At 40.0% G+C, this 20,989-nt stretch overlaps 20 non-coding genes and 1 pseudogene across 20 annotated transcripts; all 21 read left to right on the top strand.

The window, feature by feature from the left end:
- The first annotated feature begins 445 nt into the window (after positions 1–445).
- On the top strand, positions 446–564 carry LOC116680262 (5S ribosomal RNA). Its single transcript, XR_004329703.1, has one exon. It is a non-coding gene; the product is annotated as a 5S ribosomal RNA (ribosomal RNA).
- Positions 565–1,196: 632 nt separating this feature from the next.
- Positions 1,197–1,315, top strand: LOC116680261 (5S ribosomal RNA). The gene has a single exon (XR_004329702.1). It is a non-coding gene; the product is annotated as a 5S ribosomal RNA (ribosomal RNA).
- A 556-nt stretch (positions 1,316–1,871) lies between these two features.
- LOC116680260 (5S ribosomal RNA) lies at positions 1,872–1,990 on the top strand. The gene has a single exon (XR_004329701.1). It is a non-coding gene; the product is annotated as a 5S ribosomal RNA (ribosomal RNA).
- Positions 1,991–2,622: 632 nt separating this feature from the next.
- On the top strand, positions 2,623–2,741 carry LOC116680259 (5S ribosomal RNA). The gene has a single exon (XR_004329700.1). It is a non-coding gene; the product is annotated as a 5S ribosomal RNA (ribosomal RNA).
- A 556-nt stretch (positions 2,742–3,297) lies between these two features.
- LOC116680258 (5S ribosomal RNA) lies at positions 3,298–3,416 on the top strand. The gene has a single exon (XR_004329699.1). It is a non-coding gene; the product is annotated as a 5S ribosomal RNA (ribosomal RNA).
- A 555-nt stretch (positions 3,417–3,971) lies between these two features.
- LOC116680256 (5S ribosomal RNA) lies at positions 3,972–4,090 on the top strand. Its single transcript, XR_004329697.1, has one exon. It is a non-coding gene; the product is annotated as a 5S ribosomal RNA (ribosomal RNA).
- A 624-nt stretch (positions 4,091–4,714) lies between these two features.
- Positions 4,715–4,833, top strand: LOC116680255 (5S ribosomal RNA). The gene has a single exon (XR_004329696.1). It is a non-coding gene; the product is annotated as a 5S ribosomal RNA (ribosomal RNA).
- A 556-nt stretch (positions 4,834–5,389) lies between these two features.
- Positions 5,390–5,508, top strand: LOC116680254 (5S ribosomal RNA). Its single transcript, XR_004329695.1, has one exon. It is a non-coding gene; the product is annotated as a 5S ribosomal RNA (ribosomal RNA).
- Positions 5,509–6,064: 556 nt separating this feature from the next.
- Positions 6,065–6,183, top strand: LOC116680253 (5S ribosomal RNA). Its single transcript, XR_004329694.1, has one exon. It is a non-coding gene; the product is annotated as a 5S ribosomal RNA (ribosomal RNA).
- A 626-nt stretch (positions 6,184–6,809) lies between these two features.
- On the top strand, positions 6,810–6,919 carry LOC116680249 (uncharacterized; annotated as a pseudogene).
- A 632-nt stretch (positions 6,920–7,551) lies between these two features.
- On the top strand, positions 7,552–7,670 carry LOC116680252 (5S ribosomal RNA). The gene has a single exon (XR_004329693.1). It is a non-coding gene; the product is annotated as a 5S ribosomal RNA (ribosomal RNA).
- A 630-nt stretch (positions 7,671–8,300) lies between these two features.
- LOC116680251 (5S ribosomal RNA) lies at positions 8,301–8,419 on the top strand. The gene has a single exon (XR_004329692.1). It is a non-coding gene; the product is annotated as a 5S ribosomal RNA (ribosomal RNA).
- A 555-nt stretch (positions 8,420–8,974) lies between these two features.
- LOC116680250 (5S ribosomal RNA) lies at positions 8,975–9,093 on the top strand. Its single transcript, XR_004329691.1, has one exon. It is a non-coding gene; the product is annotated as a 5S ribosomal RNA (ribosomal RNA).
- A 625-nt stretch (positions 9,094–9,718) lies between these two features.
- On the top strand, positions 9,719–9,837 carry LOC116680243 (5S ribosomal RNA). The gene has a single exon (XR_004329688.1). It is a non-coding gene; the product is annotated as a 5S ribosomal RNA (ribosomal RNA).
- Positions 9,838–10,393: 556 nt separating this feature from the next.
- On the top strand, positions 10,394–10,512 carry LOC116680230 (5S ribosomal RNA). The gene has a single exon (XR_004329677.1). It is a non-coding gene; the product is annotated as a 5S ribosomal RNA (ribosomal RNA).
- A 627-nt stretch (positions 10,513–11,139) lies between these two features.
- Positions 11,140–11,258, top strand: LOC116680219 (5S ribosomal RNA). The gene has a single exon (XR_004329666.1). It is a non-coding gene; the product is annotated as a 5S ribosomal RNA (ribosomal RNA).
- Positions 11,259–11,814: 556 nt separating this feature from the next.
- On the top strand, positions 11,815–11,933 carry LOC116680292 (5S ribosomal RNA). The gene has a single exon (XR_004329731.1). It is a non-coding gene; the product is annotated as a 5S ribosomal RNA (ribosomal RNA).
- A 625-nt stretch (positions 11,934–12,558) lies between these two features.
- LOC116680281 (5S ribosomal RNA) lies at positions 12,559–12,677 on the top strand. The gene has a single exon (XR_004329720.1). It is a non-coding gene; the product is annotated as a 5S ribosomal RNA (ribosomal RNA).
- Positions 12,678–13,233: 556 nt separating this feature from the next.
- Positions 13,234–13,352, top strand: LOC116680269 (5S ribosomal RNA). Its single transcript, XR_004329709.1, has one exon. It is a non-coding gene; the product is annotated as a 5S ribosomal RNA (ribosomal RNA).
- A 626-nt stretch (positions 13,353–13,978) lies between these two features.
- On the top strand, positions 13,979–14,097 carry LOC116680257 (5S ribosomal RNA). The gene has a single exon (XR_004329698.1). It is a non-coding gene; the product is annotated as a 5S ribosomal RNA (ribosomal RNA).
- Positions 14,098–14,721: 624 nt separating this feature from the next.
- LOC116680213 (5S ribosomal RNA) lies at positions 14,722–14,840 on the top strand. The gene has a single exon (XR_004329660.1). It is a non-coding gene; the product is annotated as a 5S ribosomal RNA (ribosomal RNA).
- The last annotated feature ends 6,149 nt before the right edge of the window (positions 14,841–20,989 follow it).

Raw genomic sequence — 20,989 nt, 5'->3', positions numbered from 1 at the left:
TTTGACCACATCATAACTAAATAATACATTCTGGATGATGCAAATTTACAGAGACGACAAGTCACCCAAGTCTCAGTAAAGACAGAGGTAAAACCAAGTGAGAAAAAGTTAGAGTAATGAAAAATAGAAACATGGAAAGAAAGTATTCATGACTCAGGCAACAGGTTAAATAAAGGAATCAATTTGGATCAAAACAATCAAAGAAGTCTAAAAAATACAGAAGTGTTCATTATAGTGCAAAAGAGAGAGCGAAAAGCATTTAAACTGCTTGATTCCAAGGTGAATGTTGTTGAACGACTGGCAAGCTACTTGAAAATGTGTACGTGCACTAATGGTGTGATTACATGTAGTTCAGTACTCCTCAACCCCAAGCTGTGTATTCAACAGCTTTGAGAACCTTCCGGTTTTCACATGTATAAAAAGCTTGTTTTCAGTCTGTGCATTTGCTTACGGCCATACCACCCTGAACACGCCCGATCTCGTCCGATCTCGGAAGCTAAGCAGGGTCGGGCCGGGTCAGTACTTGGATGGGAGACCGCCTGGGAATACCCGGTGCTGTAAGCTTTTTTATCAGCAGAGGGCGCTGCTGCTGCAGCTCCTTCTTCTTTGCTGGACGCAGAGCTGACAAGGAAACTGTATAGAGGACGCAAGTATTTTTTCTTCTTTTTTGGAAGCAACATCTTTATTTAGACCTGAAATAAACAATCTTAAAGTGTTCATCTATTCAAGTAGCAGTTCAAAATGCATTCAGTTTGACCACATCATAACTAAATAATACATTCTGGATGATGCAAATTTACAGAGACGACAAGTCACCCAAGTCTCAGTAAAGACAGAGGTAAAACCAAGTGAGAAAAAGTTAGAGTAATGAAAAATAGAAACATGGAAAGAAAGTATTCATGACTCAGGCAACAGGTTAAATAAAGGAATCAATTTGGATCAAAACAATCAAAGAAGTCTAAAAAATACAGAAGTGTTCATTATAGTGCAAAAGAGAGAGCGAAAAGCATTTAAACTGCTTGATTCCAAGGTGATTGTTGTTGAACGACTGGCAAGCTACTTAAAAATGTGTACGTGCACTAATGGTGTGATTACATGTAGTTCAGTACTCCTCAACCCCAAGCTGTGTATTCAACAGCTTTGAGAACCTTCCGGTTTTCACATGTATAAAAAGCTTGTTTTCAGTCTGTGCATTTGCTTACGGCCATACCACCCTGAACACGCCCGATCTCGTCCGATCTCGGAAGCTAAGCAGGGTCGGGCCGGGTCAGTACTTGGATGGGAGACCGCCTGGGAATACCCGGTGCTGTAAGCTTTTTTATCAGCAGAGGGCGCTGCTGCTGCAGCTCCTTCTTCTTTGCTTAGACCTGAAATAAACAATCTTAAAGTGTTCATCTATTCAAGTAGCAGTTCAAAATGCATTCAGTTTGACCACATCATAACTAAATAATACATTCTGGATGATGCAAATTTACAGAGACGACAAGTCACCCAAGTCTCAGTAAAGACAGAGGTAAAACCAAGTGAGAAAAAGTTAGAGTAATGAAAAATAGAAACATGAAAAGAAAGTATTCGTGACTCAGGCAACAGGTTAAATAAAGGAATCAATTTGGATCAAAACAATCAAAGAAGTCTAAAAAATACAGAAGTGTTCATTATAGTGCAAAAGAGAGAGCGAAAAGCATTTAAACTGCTTGATTCCAAGGTGATTGTTGTTGAACGACTGGCAAGCTACTTAAAAATGTGTACGTGCACTAATGGTGTGATTACATGTAGTTCAGTACTCCTCAACCCCAAGCTGTGTATTCAACAGCTTTGAGAACCTTCCGGTTTTCACATGTATAAAAAGCTTGTTTTCAGTCTGTGCATTTGCTTACGGCCATACCACCCTGAACACGCCCGATCTCGTCCGATCTCGGAAGCTAAGCAGGGTCGGGCCGGGTCAGTACTTGGATGGGAGACCGCCTGGGAATACCCGGTGCTGTAAGCTTTGTTATCAGCAGAGGGCGCTGCTGCTGCAGCTCCTTCTTCTTTGCTGGACGCAGAGCTGACAAGGAAACTGTATAGAGGACGCAAGTATTTTTTCTTCTTTTTTGGAAGCAACATCTTTATTTAGACCTGAAATAAACAATCTTAAAGTGTTCATCTATTCAAGTAGCAGTTCAAAATGCATTCAGTTTGACCACATCATAACTAAATAATACATTCTGGATGATGCAAATTTACAGAGACGACAAGTCACCCAAGTCTCAGTAAAGACAGAGGTAAAACCAAGTGAGAAAAAGTTAGAGTAATGAAAAATAGAAACATGGAAAGAAAGTATTCATGACTCAGGCAACAGGTTAAATAAAGGAATCAATTTGGATCAAAACAATCAAAGAAGTCTAAAAAATACAGAAGTGTTAATTATAGTGCAAAAGAGAGAGCGAAAAGCATTTAAACTGCTTGATTCCAAGGTGATTGTTGTTGAACGACTGGCAAGCTACTTAAAAATGTGTACGTGTACTAATGGTGTGATTACATGTAGTTCAGTACTCCTCAACCCCAAGCTGTGTATTCAACAGCTTTGAGAACCTTCCGGTTTTCACATGTATAAAAAGCTTGTTTTCAGTCTGTGCATTTGCTTACGGCCATACCACCCTGAACACGCCCGATCTCGTCCGATCTCGGAAGCTAAGCAGGGTCGGGCCGGGTCAGTACTTGGATGGGAGACCGCCTGGGAATACCCGGTGCTGTAAGCTTTTTTATCAGCAGAGGGCGCTGCTGCTGCAGCTCCTTCTTCTTTGCTTAGACCTGAAATAAACAATCTTAAAGTGTTCATCTATTCAAGTAGCAGTTCAAAATGCATTCAGTTTGACCACATCATAACTAAATAATACATTCTGGATGATGCAAATTTACAGAGACGACAAGTCACCCAAGTCTCAGTAAAGACAGAGGTAAAACCAAGTGAGAAAAAGTTAGAGTAATGAAAAATAGAAACATGGAAAGAAAGTATTCATGACTCAGGCAACAGGTTAAATAAAGGAATCAATTTGGATCAAAACAATCAAAGAAGTCTAAAAAATACAGAAGTGTTAATTATAGTGCAAAAGAGAGAGCGAAAAGCATTTAAACTGCTTGATTCCAAGGTGATTGTTGTTGAACGACTGGCAAGCTACTTGAAAATGTGTACGTGTACTAATGGTGTGATTACATGTAGTTCAGTACTCCTCAACCCCAAGCTGTGTATTCAACAGCTTTGAGAACCTTCCGGTTTTCACATGTATAAAAAGCTTGTTTTCAGTCTGTGCATTTGCTTACGGCCATACCACCCTGAACACGCCCGATCTCGTCCGATCTCGGAAGCTAAGCAGGGTCGGGCCGGGTCAGTACTTGGATGGGAGACCGCCTGGGAATACCCGGTGCTGTAAGCTTTTTATCAGCAGAGGGCGCTGCTGCTGCAGCTCCTTCTTCTTTGCTTAGACCTGAAATAAACAATCTTAAAGTGTTCATCTATTCAAGTAGCAGTTCAAAATGCATTCAGTTTGACCACATCATAACTAAATAATACATTCTGGATGATGCAAATTTACAGAGACGACAAGTCACCCAAGTCTCAGTAAAGACAGAGGTAAAACCAAGTGAGAAAAAGTTAGAGTAATGAAAAATAGAAACATGGAAAGAAAGTATTCATGACTCAGGCAACAGGTTAAATAAAGGAATCAATTTGGATCAAAACAATCAAAGAAGTCTAAAAAATACAGAAGTGTTCATTATAGTGCAAAAGAGAGAGCGAAAAGCATTTAAACTGCTTGATTCCAAGGTGAATGTTGTTGAACGACTGGCAAGCTACTTGAAAATGTGTACGTGCACTAATGGTGTGATTACATGTAGTTCAGTACTCCTCAACCCCAAGCTGTGTATTCAACAGCTTTGAGAACCTTCCGGTTTTCACATGTATAAAAAGCTTGTTTTCAGTCTGTGCATTTGCTTACGGCCATACCACCCTGAACACGCCCGATCTCGTCCGATCTCGGAAGCTAAGCAGGGTCGGGCCGGGTCAGTACTTGGATGGGAGACCGCCTGGGAATACCCGGTGCTGTAAGCTTTTTTATCAGCAGAGGGCGCTGCTGCTGCTTCTTCTTTGCTGGACGCAGAGCTGACAAGGAAACTGTATAGAGGACGCAAGTATTTTTTCTTCTTTTTTGGAAGCAACATCTTTATTTAGACCTGAAATAAACAATCTTAAAGTGTTCATCTATTCAAGTAGCAGTTCAAAATGCATTCAGTTTGACCACATCATAACTAAATAATACATTCTGGATGATGCAAATTTACAGAGACGACAAGTCACCCAAGTCTCAGTAAAGACAGAGGTAAAACCAAGTGAGAAAAAGTTAGAGTAATGAAAAATAGAAACATGGAAAGAAAGTATTCATGACTCAGGCAACAGGTTAAATAAAGGAATCAATTTGGATCAAAACAATCAAAGAAGTCTAAAAAATACAGAAGTGTTAATTATAGTGCAAAAGAGAGAGCGAAAAGCATTTAAACTGCTTGATTCCAAGGTGATGTTGTTGAACGACTGGCAAGCTACTTAAAATGTGTACGTGTACTAATGGTGTGATTACATGTAGTTCAGTACTCCTCAACCCCAAGCTGTGTATTCAACAGCTTTGAGAACCTTCCGGTTTTCACATGTATAAAAAGCTTGTTTTCAGTCTGTGCATTTGCTTACGGCCATACCACCCTGAACACGCCCGATCTCGTCCGATCTCGGAAGCTAAGCAGGGTCGGGCCGGGTCAGTACTTGGATGGGAGACCGCCTGGGAATACCCGGTGCTGTAAGCTTTTTTATCAGCAGAGGGCGCTGCTGCTGCAGCTCCTTCTTCTTTGCTTAGACCTGAAATAAACAATCTTAAAGTGTTCATCTATTCAAGTAGCAGTTCAAAATGCATTCAGTTTGACCACATCATAACTAAATAATACATTCTGGATGATGCAAATTTACAGAGACGACAAGTCACCCAAGTCTCAGTAAAGACAGAGGTAAAACCAAGTGAGAAAAAGTTAGAGTAATGAAAAATAGAAACATGGAAAGAAAGTATTCATGACTCAGGCAACAGGTTAAATAAAGGAATCAATTTGGATCAAAACAATCAAAGAAGTCTAAAAAATACAGAAGTGTTAATTATAGTGCAAAAGAGAGAGCGAAAAGCATTTAAACTGCTTGATTCCAAGGTGAATGTTGTTGAACGACTGGCAAGCTACTTGAAAATGTGTACGTGCACTAATGGTGTGATTACATGTAGTTCAGTACTGCTCAACCCCAAGCTGTGTATTCAACAGCTTTGAGAACCTTCCGGTTTTCACATGTATAAAAAGCTTGTTTTCAGTCTGTGCATTTGCTTACGGCCATACCACCCTGAACACGCCCGATCTCGTCCGATCTCGGAAGCTAAGCAGGGTCGGGCCGGGTCAGTACTTGGATGGGAGACCGCCTGGGAATACCCGGTGCTGTAAGCTTTTTTATCAGCAGAGGGCGCTGCTGCTGCAGCTCCTTCTTCTTTGCTTAGACCTGAAATAAACAATCTTAAAGTGTTCATCTATTCAAGTAGCAGTTCAAAATGCATTCAGTTTGACCACATCATAACTAAATAATACATTCTGGATGATGCAAATTTACAGAGACGACAAGTCACCCAAGTCTCAGTAAAGACAGAGGTAAAACCAAGTGAGAAAAAGTTAGAGTAATGAAAAATAGAAACATGGAAAGAAAGTATTCATGACTCAGGCAACAGGTTAAATAAAGGAATCAATTTGGATCAAAACAATCAAAGAAGTCTAAAAAATACAGAAGTGTTCATTATAGTGCAAAAGAGAGAGCGAAAAGCATTTAAACTGCTTGATTCCAAGGTGAATGTTGTTGAACGACTGGCAAGCTACTTGAAAATGTGTACGTGCACTAATGGTGTGATTACATGTAGTTCAGTACTCCTCAACCCCAAGCTGTGTATTCAACAGCTTTGAGAACCTTCCGGTTTTCACATGTATAAAAAGCTTGTTTTCAGTCTGTGCATTTGCTTACGGCCATACCACCCTGAACACGCCCGATCTCGTCCGATCTCGGAAGCTAAGCAGGGTCGGGCCGGGTCAGTACTTGGATGGGAGACCGCCTGGGAATACCCGGTGCTGTAAGCTTTTTTATCAGCAGAGGGCGCTGCAGCTGCTTCTTCTTTGCTGGACGCAGAGCTGACAAGGAAACTGTATAGAGGACGCAAGTATTTTTTCTTCTTTTTTGGAAGCAACATCTTTATTTAGACCTGAAATAAACAATCTTAAAGTGTTCATCTATTCAAGTAGCAGTTCAAAATGCATTCAGTTTGACCACATCATAACTAAATAATACATTCTGGATGATGCAAATTTACAGAGACGACAAGTCACCCAAGTCTCAGTAAAGACAGAGGTAAAACCAAGTGAGAAAAAGTTAGAGTAATGAAAAATAGAAACATGGAAAGAAAGTATTCATGACTCAGGCAACAGGTTAAATAAAGGAATCAATTTGGATCAAAACAATCAAAGAAGTCTAAAAAATACAGAAGTGTTCATTATAGTGCAAAAGAGAGAGCGAAAAGCATTTAAACTGCTTGATTCCAAGGTGATTGTTGTTGAACGACTGGCAAGCTACTTGAAAATGTGTACGTGCACTAATGGTGTGATTACATGTAGTTCAGTACTCCTCAACCCCAAGCTGTGTATTCAACAGCTTTGAGAACCTTCCGGTTTTCACATGTATAAAAAGCTTGTTTTCAGTCTGTGCATTTGCTTACGGCCATACCACCCTGAACGACGTCCGATCTCGGAAGCTAAGCAGGGTCGGGCCGGGTCAGTACTTGGATGGGAGACCGCCTGGGAATACCCGGTGCTGTAAGCTTTGTTATCAGCAGAGGGCGCTGCTGCTGCAGCTCCTTCTTCTTTGCTGGACGCAGAGCTGACAAGGAAACTGTATAGAGGACGCAAGTATTTTTTCTTCTTTTTTGGAAGCAACATCTTTATTTAGACCTGAAATAAACAATCTTAAAGTGTTCATCTATTCAAGTAGCAGTTCAAAATGCATTCAGTTTGACCACATCATAACTAAATAATACATTCTGGATGATGCAAATTTACAGAGACGACAAGTCACCCAAGTCTCAGTAAAGACAGAGGTAAAACCAAGTGAGAAAAAGTTAGAGTAATGAAAAATAGAAACATGGAAAGAAAGTATTCATGTCTCAGGCAACAGGTTAAATAAAGGAATCAATTTGGATCAAAACAATCAAAGAAGTCTAAAAAATACAGAAGTGTTAATTATAGTGCAAAAGAGAGAGCGAAAAGCATTTAAACTGCTTGATTCCAAGGTGATTGTTGTTGAACGACTGGCAAGCTACTTGAAAATGTGTACGTGTACTAATGGTGTGATTACATGTAGTTCAGTACTCCTCAACCCCAAGCTGTGTATTCAACAGCTTTGAGAACCTTCCGGTTTTCACATGTATAAAAAGCTTGTTTTCAGTCTGTGCATTTGCTTACGGCCATACCACCCTGAACACGCCCGATCTCGTCCGATCTCGGAAGCTAAGCAGGGTCGGGCCGGGTCAGTACTTGGATGGGAGACCGCCTGGGAATACCCGGTGCTGTAAGCTTTTTTATCAGCAGAGGGCGCTGCTGCTGCAGCTCCTTCTTCTTTGCTGGACGCAGAGCTGACAAGGAAACTGTATAGAGGACGCAAGTATTTTTTCTTCTTTTTTGGAAGCAACATCTTTATTTAGACCTGAAATAAACAATCTTAAAGTGTTCATCTATTCAAGTAGCAGTTCAAAATGCATTCAGTTTGACCACATCATAACTAAATAATACATTCTGGATGATGCAAATTTACAGAGACGACAAGTCACCCAAGTCTCAGTAAAGACAGAGGTAAAACCAAGTGAGAAAAAGTTAGAGTAATGAAAAATAGAAACATGGAAAGAAAGTATTCATGACTCAGGCAACAGGTTAAATAAAGGAATCAATTTGGATCAAAACAATCAAAGAAGTCTAAAAAATACAGAAGTGTTAATTATAGTGCAAAAGAGAGAGCGAAAAGCATTTAAACTGCTTGATTCCAAGGTGATGTTGTTGAACGACTGGCAAGCTACTTAAAATGTGTACGTGTACTAATGGTGTGATTACATGTAGTTCAGTACTCCTCAACCCCAAGCTGTGTATTCAACAGCTTTGAGAACCTTGCGGTTTTCACATGTATAAAAAGCTTGTTTTCAGTCTGTGCATTTGCTTACGGCCATACCACCCTGAACACGCCCGATCTCGTCCGATCTCGGAAGCTAAGCAGGGTCGGGCCGGGTCAGTACTTGGATGGGAGACCGCCTGGGAATACCCGGTGCTGTAAGCTTTTTATCAGCAGAGGGCGCTGCTGCTGCAGCTCCTTCTTCTTTGCTTAGACCTGAAATAAACAATCTTAAAGTGTTCATCTATTCAAGTAGCAGTTCAAAATGCATTCAGTTTGACCACATCATAACTAAATAATACATTCTGGATGATGCAAATTTACAGAGACGACAAGTCACCCAAGTCTCAGTAAAGACAGAGGTAAAACCAAGTGAGAAAAAGTTAGAGTAATGAAAAATAGAAACATGGAAAGAAAGTATTCATGACTCAGGCAACAGGTTAAATAAAGGAATCAATTTGGATCAAAACAATCAAAGAAGTCTAAAAAATACAGAAGTGTTCATTATAGTGCAAAAGAGAGAGCGAAAAGCATTTAAACTGCTTGATTCCAAGGTGAATGTTGTTGAACGACTGGCAAGCTACTTGAAAATGTGTACGTGCACTAATGGTGTGATTACATGTAGTTCAGTACTCCTCAACCCCAAGCTGTGTATTCAACAGCTTTGAGAACCTTCCGGTTTTCACATGTATAAAAAGCTTGTTTTCAGTCTGTGCATTTGCTTACGGCCATACCACCCTGAACACGCCCGATCTCGTCCGATCTCGGAAGCTAAGCAGGGTCGGGCCGGGTCAGTACTTGGATGGGAGACCGCCTGGGAATACCCGGTGCTGTAAGCTTTTTATCAGCAGAGGGCGCTGCTGCTGCTTCTTCTTTGCTGGACGCAGAGCTGACAAGGAAACTGTATAGAGGACGCAAGTATTTTTTCTTCTTTTTTGGAAGCAACATCTTTATTTAGACCTGAAATAAACAATCTTAAAGTGTTCATCTATTCAAGTAGCAGTTCAAAATGCATTCAGTTTGACCACATCATAACTAAATAATACATTCTGGATGATGCAAATTTACAGAGACGACAAGTCACCCAAGTCTCAGTAAAGACAGAGGTAAAACCAAGTGAGAAAAAGTTAGAGTAATGAAAAATAGAAACATGGAAAGAAAGTATTCATGACTCAGGCAACAGGTTAAATAAAGGAATCAATTTGGATCAAAACAATCAAAGAAGTCTAAAAAATACAGAAGTGTTAATTATAGTGCAAAAGAGAGAGCGAAAAGCATTTAAACTGCTTGATTCCAAGGTGATTGTTGTTGAACGACTGGCAAGCTACTTGAAAATGTGTACGTGCACTAATGGTGTGATTACATGTAGTTCAGTACTCCTCAACCCCAAGCTGTGTATTCAACAGCTTTGAGAACCTTCCGGTTTTCACATGTATAAAAAGCTTGTTTTCAGTCTGTGCATTTGCTTACGGCCATACCACCCTGAACACGCCCGATCTCGTCCGATCTCGGAAGCTAAGCAGGGTCGGGCCGGGTCAGTACTTGGATGGGAGACCGCCTGGGAATACCCGGTGCTGTAAGCTTTTTTATCAGCAGAGGGCGCTGCTGCTGCAGCTCCTTCTTCTTTGCTTAGACCTGAAATAAACAATCTTAAAGTGTTCATCTATTCAAGTAGCAGTTCAAAATGCATTCAGTTTGACCACATCATAACTAAATAATACATTCTGGATGATGCAAATTTACAGAGACGACAAGTCACCCAAGTCTCAGTAAAGACAGAGGTAAAACCAAGTGAGAAAAAGTTAGAGTAATGAAAAATAGAAACATGGAAAGAAAGTATTCATGACTCAGGCAACAGGTTAAATAAAGGAATCAATTTGGATCAAAACAATCAAAGAAGTCTAAAAAATACAGAAGTGTTCATTATAGTGCAAAAGAGAGAGCGAAAAGCATTTAAACTGCTTGATTCCAAGGTGAATGTTGTTGAACGACTGGCAAGCTACTTGAAAATGTGTACGTGTACTAATGGTGTGATTACATGTAGTTCAGTACTCCTCAACCCCAAGCTGTGTATTCAACAGCTTTGAGAACCTTCCGGTTTTCACATGTATAAAAAGCTTGTTTTCAGTCTGTGCATTTGCTTACGGCCATACCACCCTGAACACGCCCGATCTCGTCCGATCTCGGAAGCTAAGCAGGGTCGGGCCGGGTCAGTACTTGGATGGGAGACCGCCTGGGAATACCCGGTGCTGTAAGCTTTTTATCAGCAGAGGGGGCTGCTGCAGCTGCTTCTTCTTTGCTGGACGCAGAGCTGACAAGGAAACTGTATAGAGGACGCAAGTATTTTTCTTCTTTTTTGGAAGCAACATCTTTATTTAGACCTGAAATAAACAATCTTAAAGTGTTCATCTATTCAAGTAGCAGTTCAAAATGCATTCAGTTTGACCACATCATAACTAAATAATACATTCTGGATGATGCAAATTTACAGAGACGACAAGTCACCCAAGTCTCAGTAAAGACAGAGGTAAAACCAAGTGAGAAAAAGTTAGAGTAATGAAAAATAGAAACATGGAAAGAAAGTATTCATGACTCAGGCAACAGGTTAAATAAAGGAATCAATTTGGATCAAAACAATCAAAGAAGTCTAAAAAATACAGAAGTGTTAATTATAGTGCAAAAGAGAGAGCGAAAAGCATTTAAACTGCTTGATTCCAAGGTGAATGTTGTTGAACGACTGGCAAGCTACTTGAAAATGTGTACGTGTACTAATGGTGTGATTACATGTAGTTCAGTACTGCTCAACCCCAAGCTGTGTATTCAACAGCTTTGAGAACCTTCCGGTTTTCACATGTATAAAAAGCTTGTTTTCAGTCTGTGCATTTGCTTACGGCCATACCACCCTGAACACGCCCGATCTCGTCCGATCTCGGAAGCTAAGCAGGGTCGGGCCGGGTCAGTACTTGGATGGGAGACCGCCTGGGAATACCCGGTGCTGTAAGCTTTTTTATCAGCAGAGGGCGCTGCTGCTGCAGCTCCTTCTTCTTTGCTTAGACCTGAAATAAACAATCTTAAAGTGTTCATCTATTCAAGTAGCAGTTCAAAATGCATTCAGTTTGACCACATCATAACTAAATAATACATTCTGGATGATGCAAATTTACAGAGACGACAAGTCACCCAAGTCTCAGTAAAGACAGAGGTAAAACCAAGTGAGAAAAAGTTAGAGTAATGAAAAATAGAAACATGGAAAGAAAGTATTCATGACTCAGGCAACAGGTTAAATAAAGGAATCAATTTGGATCAAAACAATCAAAGAAGTCTAAAAAATACAGAAGTGTTCATTATAGTGCAAAAGAGAGAGCGAAAAGCATTTAAACTGCTTGATTCCAAGGTGAATGTTGTTGAACGACTGGCAAGCTACTTGAAAATGTGTACGTGCACTAATGGTGTGATTACATGTAGTTCAGTACTCCTCAACCCCAAGCTGTGTATTCAACAGCTTTGAGAACCTTCCGGTTTTCACATGTATAAAAAGCTTGTTTTCAGTCTGTGCATTTGCTTACGGCCATACCACCCTGAACACGCCCGATCTCGTCCGATCTCGGAAGCTAAGCAGGGTCGGGCCGGGTCAGTACTTGGATGGGAGACCGCCTGGGAATACCCGGTGCTGTAAGCTTTTTTATCAGCAGAGGGCGCTGCAGCTGCTTCTTCTTTGCTGGACGCAGAGCTGACAAGGAAACTGTATAGAGGACGCAAGTATTTTTTCTTCTTTTTTGGAAGCAACATCTTTATTTAGACCTGAAATAAACAATCTTAAAGTGTTCATCTATTCAAGTAGCAGTTCAAAATGCATTCAGTTTGACCACATCATAACTAAATAATACATTCTGGATGATGCAAATTTACAGAGACGACAAGTCACCCAAGTCTCAGTAAAGACAGAGGTAAAACCAAGTGAGAAAAAGTTAGAGTAATGAAAAATAGAAACATGGAAAGAAAGTATTCATGACTCAGGCAACAGGTTAAATAAAGGAATCAATTTGGATCAAAACAATCAAAGAAGTCTAAAAAATACAGAAGTGTTAATTATAGTGCAAAAGAGAGAGCGAAAAGCATTTAAACTGCTTGATTCCAAGGTGATGTTGTTGAACGACTGGCAAGCTACTTAAAAATGTGTACGTGTACTAATGGTGTGATTACATGTAGTTCAGTACTCCTCAACCCCAAGCTGTGTATTCAACAGCTTTGAGAACCTTCCGGTTTTCACATGTATAAAAAGCTTGTTTTCAGTCTGTGCATTTGCTTACGGCCATACCACCCTGAACACGCCCGATCTCGTCCGATCTCGGAAGCTAAGCAGGGTCGGGCCGGGTCAGTACTTGGATGGGAGACCGCCTGGGAATACCCGGTGCTGTAAGCTTTTTTATCAGCAGAGGGCGCTGCTGCTGCAGCTCTTTCTTCTTTGCTTAGACCTGAAATAAACAATCTTAAAGTGTTCATCTATTCAAGTAGCAGTTCAAAATGCATTCAGTTTGACCACATCATAACTAAATAATACATTCTGGATGATGCAAATTTACAGAGACGACAAGTCACCCAAGTCTCAGTAAAGACAGAGGTAAAACCAAGTGAGAAAAAGTTAGAGTAATGAAAAATAGAAACATGGAAAGAAAGTATTCATGACTCAGGCAACAGGTTAAATAAAGGAATCAATTTGGATCAAAACAATCAAAGAAGTCTAAAAAATACAGAAGTGTTAATTATAGTGCAAAAGAGAGAGCGAAAAGCATTTAAACTGCTTGATTCCAAGGTGAATGTTGTTGAACGACTGGCAAGCTACTTGAAAATGTGTACGTGTACTAATGGTGTGATTACATGTAGTTCAGTACTCCTCAACCCCAAGCTGTGTATTCAACAGCTTTGAGAACCTTCCGGTTTTCACATGTATAAAAAGCTTGTTTTCAGTCTGTGCATTCGCTTACGGCCATACCACCCTGAACACGCCCGATCTCGTCCGATCTCGGAAGCTAAGCAGGGTCGGGCCGGGTCAGTACTTGGATGGGAGACCGCCTGGGAATACCCGGTGCTGTAAGCTTTTTTATCAGCAGAGGGCGCTGCAGCTGCTTCTTCTTTGCTGGACGCAGAGCTGACAAGGAAACTGTATAGAGGACGCAAGTATTTTTTCTTCTTTTTTGGAAGCAACATCTTTATTTAGACCTGAAATAAACAATCTTAAAGTGTTCATCTATTCAAGTAGCAGTTCAAAATGCATTCAGTTTGACCACATCATAACTAAATAATACATTCTGGATGATGCAAATTTACAGAGACGACAAGTCACCCAAGTCTCAGTAAAGACAGAGGTAAAACCAAGTGAGAAAAAGTTAGAGTAATGAAAAATAGAAACATGGAAAGAAAGTATTCATGACTCAGGCAACAGGTTAAATAAAGGAATCAATTTGGATCAAAACAATCAAAGAAGTCTAAAAAATACAGAAGTGTTCATTATAGTGCAAAAGAGAGAGCGAAAAGCATTTAAACTGCTTGATTCCAAGGTGAATGTTGTTGAACGACTGGCAAGCTACTTGAAAATGTGTACGTGCACTAATGGTGTGATTACATGTAGTTCAGTACTCCTCAACCCCAAGCTGTGTATTCAACAGCTTTGAGAACCTTCCGGTTTTCACATGTATAAAAAGCTTGTTTTCAGTCTGTGCATTTGCTTACGGCCATACCACCCTGAACACGCCCGATCTCGTCCGATCTCGGAAGCTAAGCAGGGTCGGGCCGGGTCAGTACTTGGATGGGAGACCGCCTGGGAATACCCGGTGCTGTAAGCTTTTTTATCAGCAGAGGGCGCTGCAGCTGCTTCTTCTTTGCTGGACGCAGAGCTGACAAGGAAACTGTATAGAGGACGCAAGTATTTTTTCTTCTTTTTGGAAGCAACATCTTTATTTAGACCTGAAATAAACAATCTTAAAGTGTTCATCTATTCAAGTAGCAGTTCAAAATGCATTCAGTTTGACCACATCATAACTAAATAATACATTCTGGATGATGCAAATTTACAGAGACGACAAGTCACCCAAGTCTCAGTAAAGACAGAGGTAAAACCAAGTGAGAAAAAGTTAGAGTAATGAAAAATAGAAACATGAAAAGAAAGTATTCATGACTCAGGCAACAGGTTAAATAAAGGAATCAATTTGGATCAAAACAATCAAAGAAGTCTAAAAAATACAGAAGTGTTCATTATAGTGCAAAAGAGAGAGCGAAAAGCATTTAAACTGCTTGATTCCAAGGTGAATGTTGTTGAACGACTGGCAAGCTACTTGAAAATGTGTACGTGCACTAATGGTGTGATTACATGTAGTTCAGTACTCCTCAACCCAAGCTGTGTATTCAACAGCTTTGAGAACCTTCCGGTTTTCACATGTATAAAAAGCTTGTTTTCAGTCTGTGCATTTGCTTACGGCCATACCACCCTGAACACGCCCGATCTCGTCCGATCTCGGAAGCTAAGCAGGGTCGGGCCGGGTCAGTACTTGGATGGGAGACCGCCTGGGAATACCCGGTGCTGTAAGCTTTTTATCAGCAGAGGGCGCTGCTGCTGCAGCTCCTTCTTCTTTGCTGGACGCAGAGCTGACAAGGAAACTGTATAGAGGACGCAAGTATTTTTTCTTTTTTGGAAGCAACATCTTTATTTAGACCTGAAATAAACAATCTTAAAGTGTTCATCTATTCAGTAGCAGTTCAAAATGCATTCAGTTTGACCACATCATAACTAAATAATACATTCTGGATGATGCAAATTTACAGAGACGACAAGTCACCAAGTCTCAGTAAAGACAGAGGTAAAACCAAGTGAGAAAAAGTTAGAGTAATGAAAATAGAAACATGGAAAGAAAGTATTCATGACTCAGGCAACAGGTTAAATAAAGGAATCAAAACCCCAAGCTGTGTATTCAACAGCTTTGAGAACCTTCCGGTGTGCAATGGAGCGGACGTTCTGGTTCACTAGCCCACCCTTGGGGATGAGCACCCAAAGAAAGCAGTGGACCACGGACACAGTACACCTAAGATGGCGGCAGTGGTGTACAACCATGCTCCCTGCAGAAGGAAGGAGAAGAGGATGACGTCTGGGACAGGCAGATGATGCTCTACAGGACAGTGGTGTAGAATTAAATCTGGCGGAGGACTTTCTCACTAAGATAATTAACTATTAATGTAGTTTTTATATTGCCTCATTACTTATTGACAATCTCAGCTCATGGACAACTCACTCATAGCTTAAGCTTTTGATTTTCATTAGTATATAAAGATGGCTCCTTTTGTTGTGAGCCTGTAGACATTCAAATGTCGGTGATTCCGAGCACTTCAATGACTTCTTGTCCATGTTGGCTTTAACATTGAGCTGGACAGGTCACTCTTAACCTTTGAAACAACCTCAGCTCAAGGTCCACTTATTTGCTTTCTCTGGCTTCCAACCATATCACACAGCTTTCATCAGCAGATGCACGGCGGAGCTGAAGGGTTGCTCAGACAGTTGGAAAATCGGAACATCTACAAACCATGAGAATTGAGCAAATAAAATACTGTGTACTGTCAAAGTCAAGATTGAACTTTCAGGCTAAATGACAAGTAAAGTAAGGATGGACAGTCTTTTAATTTTGGAGATTAAGGAATAAGTACTTAGTCCCTTAATCTCGAAACCCACCGACTATCAGTCTGATGACTCTAGGGGCAACGAGCTAATATCTCGGGGGTTCTGGTGTAGCAAGCGGATAACCACGGCAAGACTTCCTCTGCTGTCCTCCGGGTCAAGTTAGCAACTTTAGACCTGAAAATAGAGACATCGCTATAGAAACAGATATCTGCCTTCAAGCAAGATACTGTTTATAGAGATGATTAATTCCCCACATGAAGACAACATTGTAATCTAATTTATGTAGTAGAGGAAATCTACTCACATCTTTCGTGTAATGAAGAATATGCAATCATCTGTGAACCTTTTCCAGAGCTTTATTTCTGGATCTGTACACAAGGTATTAAAGTACAACAGAAAATACAAAAAATGTTTAACAAAAACAAACAAAAAAAAACTTAATGTTTATGTACAATCTTATAAACAATAAAGATAGCTTCTTGACCATTCTCATAGTGAAGTTTTGATTGTCTATATTTCTGGATATACATTTTTAAGTTTTGTAGGTTTTTTTATTCACAAAGGTGTTTGTTTTCTTCAAAGGACTTGAGTTTTCTTTTTCAAAAACAAACTGCTATAATTTTCCTTTTTTAACTTCTAAACACAATAAAAAATATAAAATAAATTTGTTTTTAGTGCTTTCTGCACACACACACACAAGTCTCATACCAGAGATATCAATAAAATATCACATTTCTGAGAGTTCACAGGGTGGTGAAAAACCTACTTCTATTACTTAATGGCATTTACATTCTGACAGTTTTTCTGAGTCTTTGTACAAACCACAGGTGAAATAAATACCACTGCACTGCTAAAGCTAGAAGAGCTTGGAGGACCTACTGCATTATGCACATTGCATTCAAAGAGAAAACTAGCTCTCCACATACTTAGAGCAGCAGCCTCCCTTTACCATCAAGAAATATAGACGACGACATGTAATAAAATAAAAAATAATAAAGAAAGATGAGTGTTTTACACATGGCCGCAAGTTTTGAAGGCAAAATTGCAACATTGAGTAATATCAATACGTCTTCAGGTAAAGCCGTTTTCAGTGGTACACTGGAGAAACAGACACAGCTGGCATGCGTGGTTTCAGCTGTGTTCTGGGGGGTCATGATTTTCCAAAAGGACAAACAAAATATAAACACCAAGTCAACTGGTAAAATGCAAAACCCAAAATATCTGTACATATCTACAAATTTATGCCTTTTGACAAGGAATCAAATTAAAACTTTGTATCAACAAGTGTAAGAGGTCAGTTATAGACTTTTTTAAAGCTATCTGCTAATTATTTACATGAAAGTAGAAGGGAATATCTTCTCTGATGATGGCCTTGGAAAATGAATAACTTGATCATACTTGATAATGGTTTTATAAGCATGAATCCTGTCTGTACACACATTGGTAAATTACTGGATCTATGGACATGGCATACATGATGTACCCTGAAACAAACCAATTATTCATAAGCAAATGCATAGATAAATAAGTAAACACTACTGCATCAATAAACTGACAATGACCCGCTAAACATTTTACAATTCATAATTATGGACTCAGTCAAGAGACAAGAGCTCCATTTCTGCTACTAGACTCCAAAAACTGTCGACTAGATTAGACAAGGCATTCTCTAGTCAGTACGGGTTAGCAGAGGTTAAATACAAAATCTGAGTGGCTTAAAATAAAGCGATAATACTGCTAGCAGGTTTACCCAAGCTTGCTAAGTGGTCTGAAAATTGCATTACTTGATTTAGGAGCAAATCAAACTTAATTTTTCCTACAACTGAAGGGCACATACAACTAACACTCTTCTAAGTATAGCATCAGTGAAAGGATTTAACAGCTCAAAGGTAATAGTATATGTAATATAATACACACTTTACAGTGCCTGATGAGGTCTACGTTTAAATCATATTAACCTAACCATATATTTGCATATGCAATATTTTATGGTTTGCTTGTCTGATGAAAACCTCCTAAAAGAAGCAGGATTTCAAAAGAAAACTTGATACTCAACTGTAAAACGAGGTGACTGCCACTATGCTATTTTGCACAGGTATTCTTCATCAGCTGTTTAAAAATGTCAATACAAAAAATGATCAGTATCAATAATTTGGATTTGACCAAATTGGATGAATAATAGTCAAAACTTCACATGTTCCAACATGGCCACTCTGAACAGTTTAGAAGAAAGCAGACCAACTGCAGACAAGCTTTGACAGAAAAAAGAAAAGAAAAGAAAAACCAAACTCGAAGGCCTTAACCGCTGAAGCCAGCACACTTCCTGTTCTCCAAGCTTTCTCCTGCTAGTGTTGCTCTTCATACAATATCTAGCCAGGTTATTTGGGGACAAATAAAACATTGCACCAGCCGGTTACTAGAAAGTACCTGTAAACCAAACACTAATTAACAAAAGAAAGTACCACTTCAAACAACAAGACAAGCAACTAATACTGGACACAGAAAACTGAGTCAATTTTGGCAGCTGAAAAGAATGGCAAGTAAAACATACTCTAGATCTGAAGATGTTGTGTGAGGATACGAGGGAGGAAGATACACAACTCCTACTGCAGCCATGGCCCCACTGTGGACATGGACGTTACACATCTCAAGACGCATGCAAAAAGAGAATAAAATAAATGGCTATATAAACTCTTGATGAGAAATCAAGATTTAGTTCTATATGATAGACATCACTGATGTCATATTACACAAAAAATGAAAACAAAAGGTATATATATATATCTATATATATATATATTATAATAAATTAAAAACAAATTGGATCTCCAGTGAGGTCAGTCTTATGCACAAGCGGGATAAGGTGTTCAAAAGGGAAGAACAAAAGGATGAAGAAGAGGAAGATCACTCTGATGAAGTGCTGCAGTGTGCTGTGTGGTGACGTGCCGTGCTTGCTCCCAGAAAACCGTTTGGGTGCTCGCCGCGCCAGCCAAGCTCCCAAAGTCTGTGACACAGACACTGCCATTTTTGCGCCGGTGATTCGGTGGTGGTGCGTTGTTGTCCGTCGTGCTCAAAGTCCATTCCAAGGTTACCGACAGACACACGTCATTGATAAAGGAGTCAGGCAGGGCCATCTTGAGCTCTTGGAGGGCCGCTCGCAGTCCTTGTGACACACACTCCTCCTAGCTGGCCCAGGTCAGAGTGGTAGAAGCCGGCGTCCGAGCATGTTGAGGCAGTCGGTGTCGCGCATTGGAAGGGAACCGAGGGATTCGTCGTGGTTTCAGAGACCCGATGGAGACTTTCCAGTGGGGGAAAGCTGTAGGAGTCCATGCAACCAACCTCTGCAGGGTTGCACACTGTGGATACAGTGTTACTCAAAGCTGCAAAGAGACAGGACACTCAATTAACATTGAACAGGGTTCAGACACACATTACTGAGTAAATAAAAAGAACTTTTGAGGCTTTTAAAAAAAAAATTAGTAAACAGAGATGGAAAGGCTATTTTGTTTTTGTGGGTGCACTTTTCCTGCGCGGGCCTCAAACACACAGGCTCTAAAATGGTCCTCATGGTACGGCATGCCATAAAACGTATAATATGCCATATCATTGTGTGTCATAAAATGCCATACAAAATGTCATGGTATGTAGTACAATACAGATGTTATTAAGAAGTCATAGTTTAGTATTCCATAAAATAGTTATAAAAGTAATTGTATAGTTACAGTACATAATGCCATAAAAGTGACATAGAAATGTCTATATGTGAAGATGTTCCATTTTTCCCTCCTGATATCGATCCGATACCTGAACTTGCGTATCGGTCAATACAGAGTACGTTCTGATACCAGTGAGTAAAAAAATAAAATATATAATGAGTAAATATATATTTTTTAACATCTGTATTCTACTAACCCTGCATGGATGTGAGATGTTGCTAAATTGTTGTATGGCCTGGCTCAGGTAATCCCTTTGTAAAACATGAACAAAACATATAGAGAATGAATGCCACAACTTTTTTATCATCTAGTTTGACAGTCATAACTGAAAAAGAAAAATACATAAACCTAGAAATAAATAATTATTTTAAAGACTGTTAGTGTGCAGCCTAATTTAGCACAAAAACAAAAGGCATTAAAAATGTGAAATAGTACAGTAACCAGTAGTGCAAGAACAACAAAAACATTAGTGGCACCCCTCAAAAGTAAAGCCTTGCATACTGTGCACATCGCCGTGTAATGGTGGGATTTTCCGGAGCAAAAACGTCAGCAAATGGGAAATATCTTACAAACACCCACTGAATAATGTTTCCTGAGTAGGGTTGGGTTAAAATGGTCAATTCTCCATTATATTGGTTTGAGTGAGTGATGTTCTCTCTCCTATCGCTTCCTGCAGGTGTGTCTGGCTCTGGAGCTGTGGAGTCTGAATCTGTGGTTGGAGTCACTGCTGCCTCCATGTTCCTGCTCGATACCTCTGCTACAATTCTCGATGTGTTCTCTCCTCTCTTCTTGTCTTCTCTGTCTTCCTCTCTCTCTGACCCCCATCCGGTAAAAGGAAGATGACCCCCCACCCTGAGCCATGGTTCTGCTCTGGGTTTTCGCCTGTTAAAAGGAAGTTTTTCCTTGCCTCTGTCGCCTAGTGCTTGCTCTTGGTGGGAATGTTGGGGTTCTGTGAATAACATCACAGAGTACGGTCTAGACCTGCTCTTTCATGAAAAGCGCTGAGATAACTGTTGTTGTGATTTGGCTCTATATAAATAAATGTAATTGAATATTGATTATAAAAGAGAGAAACTTTTTTTATCCAAAGAAAAGTGTATTTTAACTGAAATTCCCAACCAAATTAATATCGAATCAGTATTATACCAATACCAGCACTATACCTGAACGTTACACTCTGCTAGCAGACCAAAAAGGAAATAAATGATTCTTCACCGCCCTCAAAACAGTAGGTGCTAGGGACAGCAGAGTGCCACTTGCTGTGTGGGCTACTGCTTAGAGCGTTCAAATAAGAAGTGATTCTGGTCAGCCAGATGGTTCAAGTCTGTGTGCAGACCTCAGACACACCGGCGT

This window comes from Etheostoma spectabile, unplaced genomic scaffold, assembly GCF_008692095.1.
Source record: "Etheostoma spectabile isolate EspeVRDwgs_2016 unplaced genomic scaffold, UIUC_Espe_1.0 scaffold00018353, whole genome shotgun sequence".
Lineage (NCBI taxonomy): Eukaryota > Metazoa > Chordata > Actinopteri > Perciformes > Percidae > Etheostoma > Etheostoma spectabile.
Note: the sequence above shows the minus strand (reverse complement) of the source record. Positions and strands in the feature narration are given on the sequence as shown.